Source organism: Aedes aegypti, chromosome 3, assembly GCF_002204515.2.
Source record: "Aedes aegypti strain LVP_AGWG chromosome 3, AaegL5.0 Primary Assembly, whole genome shotgun sequence".
Lineage (NCBI taxonomy): Eukaryota > Metazoa > Arthropoda > Insecta > Diptera > Culicidae > Aedes > Aedes aegypti.
Genome location: NC_035109.1, coordinates 45378937 through 45391781, shown reverse-complemented (window position 1 = coordinate 45391781; position 12845 = coordinate 45378937). Strand labels below are relative to the sequence as shown.

The following is a 12845-nucleotide window of genomic DNA, read 5'->3' as shown; positions in this document are numbered from 1 at the left end:
CAATTCTTGAATAATCCGGGAATCTGAAGCAAAATTTCTAGAAAAAAAACATAGAAGAATTTTTGACGCAATTCATGATTTATTTTGGAAATATTTCTTCAGGATTTTTGATGAACTTTGCGGAAGAATTTGTAATAAAATTTTTGGGAAAACTATTGGAAGAAAGACAGAAGAATTTCTAGTAGAACTTTCAGCAAAATATCTCAGAATTGGATTTGACAGAAGCAATGATTTTTTTTGGAGGAATTGCGAGGGAAAACTTCTTAAGAATTATGGAACATTTTTTTAGGTTAATACGGGAACATTTTCCGAAATCAATTTGCTAACAAAAAAGTAGACAAAGAAGGAATGAATGTCCTCCAGGAGGAATTCGCTTTCGTATAAATCCCACGGGGCCTAGATAGCCGTAGCGGTGAACGCGCAGCTATTCAGCAAGACCAAGCTGAGGGTCGTGGGTTCGAATCCCACCGGTCGAGGATCTTTTCGGGTTGGAAATGTTCTCGACTTCCCAGGGCATAAAGTATCATCGTACCTGCCACACGATATACGTATGCGAAAAAAGGTCATTGGCATAGTAAGCTCTCAGTTAATAACTGTGGAAGTGCTCATAAGAACACTAAGCTGAGAAGCAGGCTCTGTCCCAGTGGGGACGTAACGCCAAAAAGTAGAAGATAAATCCCACAATATCATTTGACTAATTTCCATGAGATTTGAAAAAGTTCTTAAGCCACCCTCCAATATTCCTTGAGGAATTTGATTGTACTAAAATTTTATAAAGGAAAATGAACAAATAATTTATGAAATAATAAGTTTTTTTTTTGTAAACATATAGTTTAAGCAATAAGTTTATTCATGTGACAATACTTGAATCAAAATCAAAGAGAGAATTTATTGTTGGAATAAAACACTATGATCGATTTTGATACATTTTTTTCACACCAGGTTAAATTTCTGCCTTTTTATCTAAAGAAAACTTGCCCATGCCATAATTCCTTGAAAATTGAGCCTAATTTTGCGACAAAAATTTCCGCTATGTATTATCTGAGAAATTCCTTTAGAAATTTTGTCTTTTGTTCAATTTTTTTTTTTTTGACATTATACGCTAGAAGTTGATGTATGGATATCATTAGAGAATTCTCATAAAGGAAATCATAATCACCTCACACCTCGAGCAGGGTATCCTAAAAAAACATGAGAAATCAGAATGCAGTGAATATGCTTCTTCATGCTGAAACAGCATTATTTGGATTATTCAGAAAAGAAACACATTTTGAAAATAAAATTTCCAGGATACTGACGCTTTTTGTAACGCTTTTTTTGCAACAGAGTTGTCGAAAAATTGCGCTTATCGCATACAACAAAACTCTAGTTCTAACAGAAACCGATCGACTTTTTAGCTTTCGGTTGTCGCGCGATTAATCGAAGCCAGAACAACCACGCTGATGCTGTATAAGACAAACGAGGTTTGCTCACTATAGTTGAACAACATAAAATAACGTAACTACTGAAGCAATATTTTGTTTATAGCAAGAGTCATCTTGTACATTAATTCAGAAGATTGTGCTTCATGTTATTTTTTTTTAATAGTTATCAAAAATTCTGGGGGGGCTGAATGATTCTGATGATGAAAGGCCCCCCCCCCCCCCCCCCCTGTTCCTACGCCAATGAATATATCCATGAAAAAACTTTTTATCAAAAATCCAAAGAGTTCGATTCTTGATAGAAATGTGGAACATATACAGCAGAGTTAGTAATGTCGAAAAAATATCACGACGATATCCCATAAATAAATAAAAATAAAAATTGAATTGAATTTTGAATTGATTCCGTAAATAAACATAACCCTGGAAAAAATTCTGAGTGTTATTTTTGAATAAATTCAAAAGGAATTCAAAGGAATCTTTTAACCAGGGTTTCTCAACCGATAGTCCGCGGACCTCTAGGGGACCGTGACGACTCATGGGGTCCGCGATGCATAAATGTGAAGAAATCTTTAAGCTGGCATTTGTTTTGCAAGAGAAATTAATTACTGAGTTGTAGTTTTTTAATATTTCAAATACATATTTTCGCAATGTAATTGTTTTAATTATTTTAACAAATATTAAAATAATTCCAATGTTATTTTGACAGTAAGGGTTCATTCACAAATTTCATAACGCCAAAAATGGCCAATTTTGACACCCACCCAACCCCTCGTAACGCTTTTTGTATTAATGTTCTACGATTTTTGTATGAGCTGTAATATTTCGAGGACACCCACCCACCCCCTTCAGCGTTATGAAATTTGTGAACAGGCCCTAAGAGCTTGAAACATAAACTAAGATCGTTTATAGATGAATCCATGGGTAATATTTGTATTTGGGCATATTTGCGGTTAAAACCTTGACAGCTTGTTTTATCTTCCTGATGAGTCAAATCTTCGAGTAGTTCCTCGGACCCTGGCGATTATTGACAGGATTGAAACAAAATAATATTCTACCCTGTTTCCACACAAATCATCACGATTTTTGGAAAGATCTTCGACTGATATACGACGTAGGGAGTTTTGGTAGATTTTTGAGAAGATTCTCAACGGATATCTGATTTTCGGAGAATTCCTGGCTATTTTTTTTTTTAATTCTTCACAACGCCGATAATTGGCTCTTAAGAAGCTCATTATCAAGTCGTTTGTATTTCTGTTTTGCAAGATTTTCTCGGATTTCTGATGGAATCGTTGGGAGATACCTTAAGAAAATCTTCATTCAACTCCTGGGAATATTTTTAACGAATTTCTGGCGGGATTTTTCTAGATGTTTCCAAGTGGGGAAGCGTATCTTATCTCTAGCACTTTTGGCAGAGGTTATGCTAAAGTTACAAAGCTCACATTTTGCAACAATTTCGTAAAGGGCATTTCAATGCCGAGTTATAGACAACTTGACCGAGTAAACCCCTATGCCAAAGCGAATCTTAGAGGTGCCTTTATTGTTTTTTAAACGACCGCTTTCTATAAACATAAATTTTATGAAGAATCCTCTTTAGGGGTCCGCAAGGTGTTTGTAGATCCTCAAAAGGGGTCGCAGCCTCAAATAGGTTAACAACCACTGCTTCTGACAAATTGAATGTATCATTAATGTGGCTCTTAGAAAACAATACGTGGAGGTAAAAAGTAAAAAAAATAATTGAGAAATGTTGAGAATAGTTGACGGAAGTATCTTTTAAATAAAATGAAATATATATATCCTTTAAATAAAATTTGGAATAAATAGCAGAAAGTCATGTCTTGTATTTCAAAGGCTTTGCATTTGATAGACAACGACAAAGGTAAAACTGAAATCAAATCCTGAAGAAATCTCTACTGAAATCCCGAGACACTTTCTTGGCAAAGTTTTGACGGAGTGCTCAGAAATATACATCGAAAAACTAATTGGAGGATGTTGGTAGAATCTATCATAGGAATTTTTGGTCTTTTTTCAAGCTTCAAAGTTCGATTTTTAGAAACTCAGCTGTTACCAGCCATGATGTGAATATTTTTTGAGGTTTTCCTGGATTCAAAACCGTGTTTTACGATAATTGGTAATAGTTTTAAATGTTCTAATTCTAAGCGTTACCTGATTGGTGATTCCAACTGTTAGCAGACGATGATGCAACGTCTAACGTATTCACTTATTATACGATTCACTGATTATACAACAGCAATCACCATATTCAGTCAATTCTTTTCAATCCTTCCAAACTGTGATTAGGTAGGCATCCATTCTCATAGCACTGACTAGAAAATTTTGCCAACCATTACCATAAAAATTGTTTATTCTGGTTATTCAGTTATTCCTTGCCACGAATCATCACTGTCACTGACAAACCAGCCTTTTAGATTATTTTTGCAATTCAAATTTTGTTAAATCACAAACTTACGCAAGCATCTTCTTTGACGATTGATTTGTTCGATTATAGTAGAAATTCACACAATCAACTCAAGTCCAACGGTTTTATTAGTAATCCCAAGTATAGGCATGCACGATCAAATTTTCTAACTGTTTAAACTTTTCACTCAATTAAATGTTTCCCCAAACTGTCTAGCAAACACCATCCACATCCGAACCGGATCAGATTCCAACCGATACTGGCGCCTTTGGATGTCGACGATGGCAAATGGTGTGTGTTGCCGGCCGGGGAATTAGTTGTAACCATTGCCATCGCCGAACGACGATCGGACTTGTTACCCGGGTAGAGAAGAATAACAAAATAATGATAAAAAAAACACAAATATCTACAATATTGGATACATTTTTTTTATATGTATTTGGAATGGAAATGCTCGTCATTTGAATGGTAAAGAAGACGAGCTGTTTAATTTTCTAACATCTAATAACATTACTTATTATTACTTACTGTAACTTGAAACCTGAATCCAAACTTAAAGAGATCCAAATTTTTTTGTTCATCCTAATCATCGACTGAATGAAGCATGTGGTGGAGTTGCTATCATCATTCATGGGCGTATGAAACATCAACTTTTTTCGCCATTTGAAATCAATGTTTTGAAACTTTGGGTGTTTCTGCTGAAACACAGCTTGGCAAATATAGTTTCATTGCATTTTACTTTTTCAGTGCACTATGCAGCAAGTTAATTTGCTTCATACTGGCTTGCGAAAATTGACTCGCAATAAGTCAAAATGCTGTTAAATTTCAAATATTCCATAGAGTGATCAACGAATGTTCAATTTTTGCCAATGAGCAATGCGGATTCCTACATGGACATTCGACTATTCATCAACATTTACGTGTAACGAATTTGATTCGTTTTTCAAACGATAAAAACTTAAAAACATCTTATTTTATCATTGTTGTAACAAAACAATAACTGAAATGAAGACAAAAGTAAATTACAGAATTAGAGATTTGACAGTTAAATTCACCTATAACTTATTCTGTTGTTGCTTTTTGTATATATTTTTGTTATTACAATGCCAACATGAGATATTTGTAAGTTTTTATACCATACAAACTGATTTTTTATGTTATTTTAACTCTTATTTCAAACAATCAAATACCAATTATTGACATTCAATAGTAAAACTTGATATTAATTTGTCATTCTCATCTACTCAGGTTGAGTTGTTGTTTATTTGGACTCTGAGAAGCTCAGAACGGAGGCGCATATTATTCCACACGCCCTGGTGTGCTTCCAGGCGGTGACAAAGTGGGCGGAAGGGGCGGAAAATGTGCGAAAAGTGCACTGTAATGAAAAGCACCAGCCAGCAGGCCATGCGCCCGACACGGCGCATTCAACGTGACTTGGGTGGCTGTCTATACCTAGGTAACGATGATGATGATGATGATGATGGTTCTAATGCCGATGGCATTTGAGTATGCCTACTGGGATGATAGATGAATGAAGGTGATGAATCAAATCGATGCAGTAGGTATATGTTTACTGAATGGATGATAACAGTAGGTCGTATGAATAATCTGAGCAAAAGCTTTTACTTTACTCAAATCCATCTGTCAAATCATTTTCTTGAGCATTTACTCAAGTTGGTATGATAAAACTGAGCATTTGAGCATTTACTTTTCGAACATCCCAATTCGTATGAATAAAGCGGTAAAAGCTGAGTAAATGCTCAGAAAATCCTGAGTCACCTACTGACCATGCTCAGTTGAAAACAAACAAGCGTGAAAGTTACTTTTAAATTTGTAATAAGGTTTAAAATAGCAGACTGAAAGACTTTTAGAACAAATAGTTGAAATCTGAGTAATTTTTCAAACATCCTGGTGGAATTCCAAGAACAATTGGTCGGTGCTAAGTCACACCGGAGCAAGTTCTGTTGATTGAGTTTAAAAAAGCGTACACATCTCTCAAAATTTCGTTGGAAATATCAAAGTTGATAGAATTGGAATCTTTTTAGAGCCAAAATAGCATATTTTGACTAAAACGCTCAATAATTTTTGGAATAGTCTCTAGGTAAAACGTTTATTTTTTCAAATTCACCTCTTGGAAAAAAAATCATAACGTATGTAGTATATCTGATTGAATCAAAGAAGAAATACTTGAAGAAATTCCTGGTATATTCTTAAAAATAATAAGACCCAGCGCGACGAATTTAAGAGAAATGCGTGAACAATTATTACTAGTTTTACTATGATCGTTTTTTCGCTTAAAGAAAATTCACCACTTAAAACTTTTGATGAAAAAAATAATCGTTGGACATGACTTTTTAAGAAGTTCGTTAATCAAATTTGCTCATAAATTCCATTAAAATTTCATCACTCTTACTTTTTATATATTTTTCTTTCTAATTTGTTTTTAAGAACTGGTCACAATTTTAAGAGCTCAGATAATTTTACAAGAAATTGCTCTACAAATATTTTGAGGCATTTCCTTGAGGATTTCTCATTGAGTTGCTACCTTCTAAGACAACATAACATATCACTTCGTTGATTTATTCAAGAATTTACCCAAGCTTTGCACCTCAGGTTTCTACAATAGTTATTTTTCCAACTTTATATATTAAGACGAGTCCTTCCAGGATTTTTTCGGGATTCCTCCATAAATTCAGCTTAAAATTACCCAAAGGACACATCTTCGAATTTCTCGACATTTAATTAACAATTATGCAACGTACTTATATAATTTTGGCTGAAACCTTCAACCAGTGATTAATTCAACCAGTGCACAATGGTCTGGAAAAAATGAAGTTTGGCCAAAACTATTTTTATCGCCTTAATCGATGAAATATGTAATCTGAATATGTTATTTGGCGTTTTCGATGTTTCAGAAGGGTTATTCACAAATTACGTAACTTAAAAAAAAGGATTTTTTAAAATTAAATTTGTTATCAAACTGGGCTGAAAGCACAAATTTTGTTTATATTTGATCGAGTTAGATCAAAATGTGTATGAATAGAGGTTAAATATATTTCAAATAAACTTTGTATGAAAAATATCGTCCAAAAATATGTAAAATATTAAATTATTCAAATAGCTCTAACTTGCAAATCAGCAAATTTCTGCAAAAATTTTAAAGGTTTTTTGTTAGATCTAAGGATGCTTTTTGATGTGCAATATTCGAAATGGCGGCGACATGACGCGACAAGAGATGTTTTTCATGTTCAATATCATCAAAATTACTAAAGTGTAATATTGAATAGTATTAAAACTTCAACCAAATATTTTTTTCCATCCTCATGCTCGATAAAAGTGTTGAACTATAAGCTTTCAGAAAGTGGGTAACTTTGGGGAAATATTGCATTCCTAAACTATAAATTTTGTGCTTTATTTTATTGTTACATTTTTCAATTTTTTGACTTCAGCCGGTTTGCCGTCATAAAAGTCATAGAAATTTAAATTTTAGATAGATTTCAATTGAGGATCATAATAATATAACACATGAGGTATATTTTAAAGGTAGAAAAATAATGAAAATCTCAAAAAAGTTTTTGGTAGTTTTGGCCGCCCCTTTATATGGAGCCCGACCATTGTGCAGTGATTAAAACAAATAGTACAAAAATATATTTAACCAAAAATAAAAACTAAATCGCGATTTGATTTTATTTGTAGTTATTGCTATATATAGTGACTACAAAAAAAAAAAAATCAAATCGCCTTTAAGCTGTTGTTTTTGGTTAAATATATTTTTGTACCATTTTTTACTAGTTCTCGTAAACTCTTCTATTTCAAGACTCTCCAAGTAACCACAATCATTATAACATTTCACGTATTCTACTACAGTCATCTCTCCCTTACTCGTTATTGAAGGGACCATCGAGTTAGCCATGAAAACCAACTTTTACTATGGTTCTCTAACTCGATATCGAGTAAGGGGGAGTCAACTGTACATATCAACAAAACTGATGCGACATTGCTTTTATTCGACAAATGACAAGAGCTTTCAGGCAATGGAGCATTAATGCTATTGCTTGTAATATTACAAAATAAAAACCTGATGGAATTATTATTATATTAACGTAGAAATTTGTTTAAAGAAATCATTGAAAGTATTCTTAAATTATTTCAAGAGCAATTACTACGAAAATTGTGAATATAACTTAATCAAAATTCCTCAAGATAACATTGGAAGAACTTCTACCGAAGGCTCTCTAAATAAATTCTGGTGATATCTTTGAAGGTTTTCTATTTTTCAGTGGATAGATTAGTGCAAAAATCTCTAAAATGAATCCTGGAGATTTTCTTAGAATAATTTTTTCACCAAACCTCGAAGAAACTCTTCGAAAATATGGTAGAAAATTTTAAGCATATGATTAGTTGAATTTTAGAATATTTGGAAAAATCATTGTACTTTTTGAGAAGCCCTAAATAAATACTGTAACATTTGGAAAAATGTTCTAATGTAGTAATTGTTTGTCCTTTATATTATTTATAGTATTACCTCGTTTCGAAAGATGGGGGCGGATGGTACCTAAATGGTGAAATACTGATTCTAGTAATCATGACAACATGATAGTTTCTCTATTGTGATAAGCAAGATAGACTTTTTTACTTCTATAGAATACTATAGTATACTGCTTCTAAGTAGTCCAGCACAAGGTATCTAAAAGGGAGGTAATACGATATGTCAAATTGCTGAAACCGCCATATTGGAAAAGCATACGACAGCTGGCCACTTTGTTTTCATGGAATAGTCCAGCATGCCATGAAATCTAGTCTGCTTTTTTCTCTTCACAGTTTGTTTTGTTTTGTGCACCAACTGAAACGTCAATATTTTACTATTGTAGAGAAATCAGATGAAAGCTTTCTACACTGAAATCAAATCTCCATTTTATTTTGTGTGCAGAAACCAGATAGATGTTGAATTGTTGCCTCAAATTTGATTTTATGTGCCCGCATATAAATTTTAGTTGATATCAATAAAATACAATGTCAATGCACATAATCTTCACTTGCATTCTAATAGAGGTCCCCAAGCAAACTGCCACGAACACCAACGCACAATCAATCTTACACAAGTCGATTTCCGCAGAATGAAAACGTATCGATGTTTGTTTGATGTCATTGAGCTTTCGGTCAACGGCAGGCCAACAAGGAAGTGGTTGCTTTGCAGCAATTCTGTTTATATTTGGATTCTCACAGCAAACAAAAGCAATGTTGTGACAGTTCTCACAGCAAACAAAGAAAATTTTGTCAACATTGCACTACTACGCAGGCAATTGGATTGGACTATGCATTATAAAGGCCAGATTGTTACAACCTCTTTATGTTTCGAATTGAATTCCAGAACGAGTAACGGGAAGTAAACATGTCACCTTCAGCACGATTTGCGTTTTTAAAGTTAATTGCTATTTGTTTAAAAATATGATTTCATTCTCAAAAGTTCAATTGGAACGACTTACTCGACGGATTATGGAGTTTTGTTTGACTAGAAGGTAGCTTTCTTTATGTGAAATTGTTTGAAAATAATATATTGACAAATCGGCCATTTATATCTTTCCAGAGATTCTGAATCTGACTGTACTGAATTCAAATTATGTGACGGTGGACGACATGGACTGCCGTAAAATCAGTGCCACGCTCCTAGAACGTTTAAGGATTCGCCTATTCCGAATATATACCAGCGCAAACTCCCACATGCTCTAGCTTTACCCGTACTCCGGCATAAATGGAGACTTTCTCATCAACCCTACCGCTGCTCACTTCACCATAATCAAGGCTACGATCTTGCTGCCGAAAATCCACTAAGTCCACCAACATGACTTGATTAAAGTGTTAATAAAAATGAGATTGAGTTCAGTTAACCGTATAAAGTGTTTAATTAGCTTTTAGATTATTGTTTTATTTAAAAATAATAGGGGAAATAAACATTTGATTGCAAATTAAATATATTGATGAGATTTATAGAAATTACATGCAATCGCACATAATTTATAAAGGCGCTCCATTTGAAATCTAAGGGTTACAGAGCATTTAATTTTATGTGCAGAATTGTTCTTTTGTAGGTAACATAATAAAATCAAGAGCATACTTCACGATCTATTGGCAAAAAGGTAAATGATAATCTGACGCATTTCTGCAGATATTAATCATCCGTATTCGGAATCTTTCAGGGCACCCTCAATTGGCTTTGTCAAACTAATGCTTTGGATTCCTTAAATCGAAGAAGTTGCATCGGACAGAGATAATCGGAAAAACTAGAATGTTGGTAAATTTCAACGAGAAGCGATTGCGAAAGATGAATGCCAAAAAACGACCCGATCAATTGAATACTGTTTGGTTCATTCCATTGGTTCAACAATAAAATAAACTTGTTTCAACACCGTTAGTGTTAAAGATAAAACGCTTTAGGATTTTTATTTAGGCAAAAAAGGAGCTGCAACAACGCCTTTAATGAATGGATTGAAACTATATCTTAATCTACACAGAAAACTTAATTATAATGCAATTCAATTGTGGCTCTTTTCGCTTAGCAGAATGCGTTGTACACGGAGAGGCCAAACTACCTAAAATTAACTCTTTTGTACTCATCTTGACAGCTAAGTGGAACGATTCAAAATTGAGTATTTTGCAAAGTATTCAATTTCGAGTCATTCCACGAAAAGGCCGTTTTAAGTAAAAACTAACTATTTCGGGAATAGTGATTTTTGGGGTAAAACTACTCAAAATAGGGTTCTTAGCGGTGGCAAAATTGTTCGAAATTTTGATCGTGATTTCTCTGAACAACTGCATAGATTAGCTTTATGAATTATATATTATTTTCCACTATTATTCACACTTTCGATTACATAATTAATTAACATATAAATATCTTAATGATCTTCGGAAAATTCAGAATATCCCCCGTGTTCCGGTGACGAATGTGTAGGGCGTGATTAATCCTCCTGCTCCTGTAGGGTGTGAGATTCCTCCTGCTCCTGTGATGCATCTGTTTTGTGAGGCTGTCCTGCTAATATTATAAATACTTAAGTCTTGTTTCAAATATAACATTGCACCGATTCTTACCTGCAGAGTTCAAGTTTAACGGATTTGGAATTCCTTTTAATTACGGGAAGGATTTTACGGTCCCCTTTTTGTTGGTGCATTTTTTTCATACTCCCGTGCACGTTGCATAGATCTGCAATAAAATAGTGAAAGTTTATAGGAAAACGACTGCTATTTAATAAAAACATGGAAACTTACCTGAATATTGCAATAAAATCTCTTTTATCACCTATCATAATGGAGTCGTTTTTATTTTTCATCCAAAATAGTGCGGTTTCATAGTGCGGGTACTTTCATAGGACGAAAAGTAAACAAAATAAATCATCAAAAATCATAATTCTCAAATAACTCAAAAATAAGTTTTATCGGTAGTACTCTGAGAATAAGTTAAAAGTACTTAAAACAGAGAACATAAAATTACTTATTTCAACGGTGCTGGCAAAGTACTTAATTTTAGGTACTTTTTATGTCAGCTTTGAGTTGTTTCGCCTCTCCGTGTATATTTCCATATTGCTTCCCGGATAAAAGCGTATCATTCAGTGAATGGAATAAACCATTAATTTACAACATAATAAAATCAAGAGCATACTTCACGATCTATTGGCAAAAAGGTAAATGATAATCTGACGCATTTCTGCAGATATTAATCATCCGTATTCGGAATCTTTCAGGGCACCCTCAATTGGCTTTGTCAAACTAATGCTTTGGATTACTTAAATCGAAGAAGTTGCATCGGACGAGATAATCGGAAAAACTAGAATGTTGGTAAATATCAACGAGAAGCGATTGCGAAAGATGAATGCCAAAAAACGATCCGATCAATTGAATACTGTTTGGTTCATTCCATTGGTTCAACAATACAATAAACTTGATTCAACACTGTTAGTGTGGAAGATAAAACGCTTTAGGATTTTTATTTAGGCAAAAAAGGAGCTGCAACAACGCCTTTAATGAATGGATTGAAACTATATCTTAATCTACACAGAAAACTTAATTATAATGCAATTCAATTGTGACTCTTTTCGCTTAGCAGAATGCGTTGTATATTTCCATATTGCTTCCCGGATAAAAACGTATCATTCAGTGAATGGAATAAACCAATAATGTACAATATAACGTATTGGATACAATACAGCGTATTGTAATTGAATGTCAAAGCAACATTATTCTTGTTTGGATATACAATTCAAAAACAATATAATATATTGTAACAGAACACTATTGTTTTTAATTGGTTTTATACCTTACAATTTTGGTCAAATTCTTATTCCGAGTAAAACAACTCCTGTAGCCCCTAGAAGTTTCTATGTGGCTTTGCTGAAAGAAGTAAACAAAACAAGTTCAGAAAGCAAGAAATGTTGGGTGAAAAATATTCAAAACGTAAAAATAAATAGTTTTTTAGAAGTCACTTGACATTAGCTGTAACGACGAATGCAACCATGATAAATATCTTTACTTCTATAAAGTTAAAATTATTTTGCTACTTTTGGCGCGAATATCCGGTAAGTTGGGGGACAATCCATACAAAATTCAAATTCTATACCTTTCACCACTAATTGAAATACAATTCGTTGAATTGTTTTTGTATTGTACAACAATACACGAATTGCTAATCAAGACAATACATGAACAATATATCGTATTGTATTTTCAAAATGTATGTATGAGAAAATATCTAGATTTGTATTGATACGATACTTAACCACCCATACATTATATTGCAAAAATGTCATATACGGGCCCATTCACAAAATTCATAACGCTAGAGGGGGTGTGTGGGTGTCCTAGCGATGTTACGGCCCATACAAAAATTCATTAACATTCAAACAAAAAGCGTTACAAAGGGGTGGGTGGGTGTCCAAAATGGCCAATTTCAGCGTTATGAAATAAATGAATGAACCCTACCATACAGTGAACTGTTCAAAACAATATATTGT

The 12845-nt window shown here is 33.6% G+C and overlaps 1 protein-coding gene across 1 annotated transcript in view; it reads right to left on the bottom strand.

Annotated features, from left to right (window-relative positions):
* LOC5575633 (cryptochrome-1) overlaps nucleotides 1-4116 on the bottom strand; it is a 104136-nt gene extending 100020 nt beyond the window's left edge. Inside the window, exon 1 of the mRNA XM_001655728.2 lies at nucleotides 3588-4116. The gene's annotated coding sequence lies outside the window, so the exon portion shown is untranslated. The remainder of the gene's footprint in view (nucleotides 1-3587) is intronic.
* Nucleotides 4117-12845: the final 8729 nt, after the last annotated feature.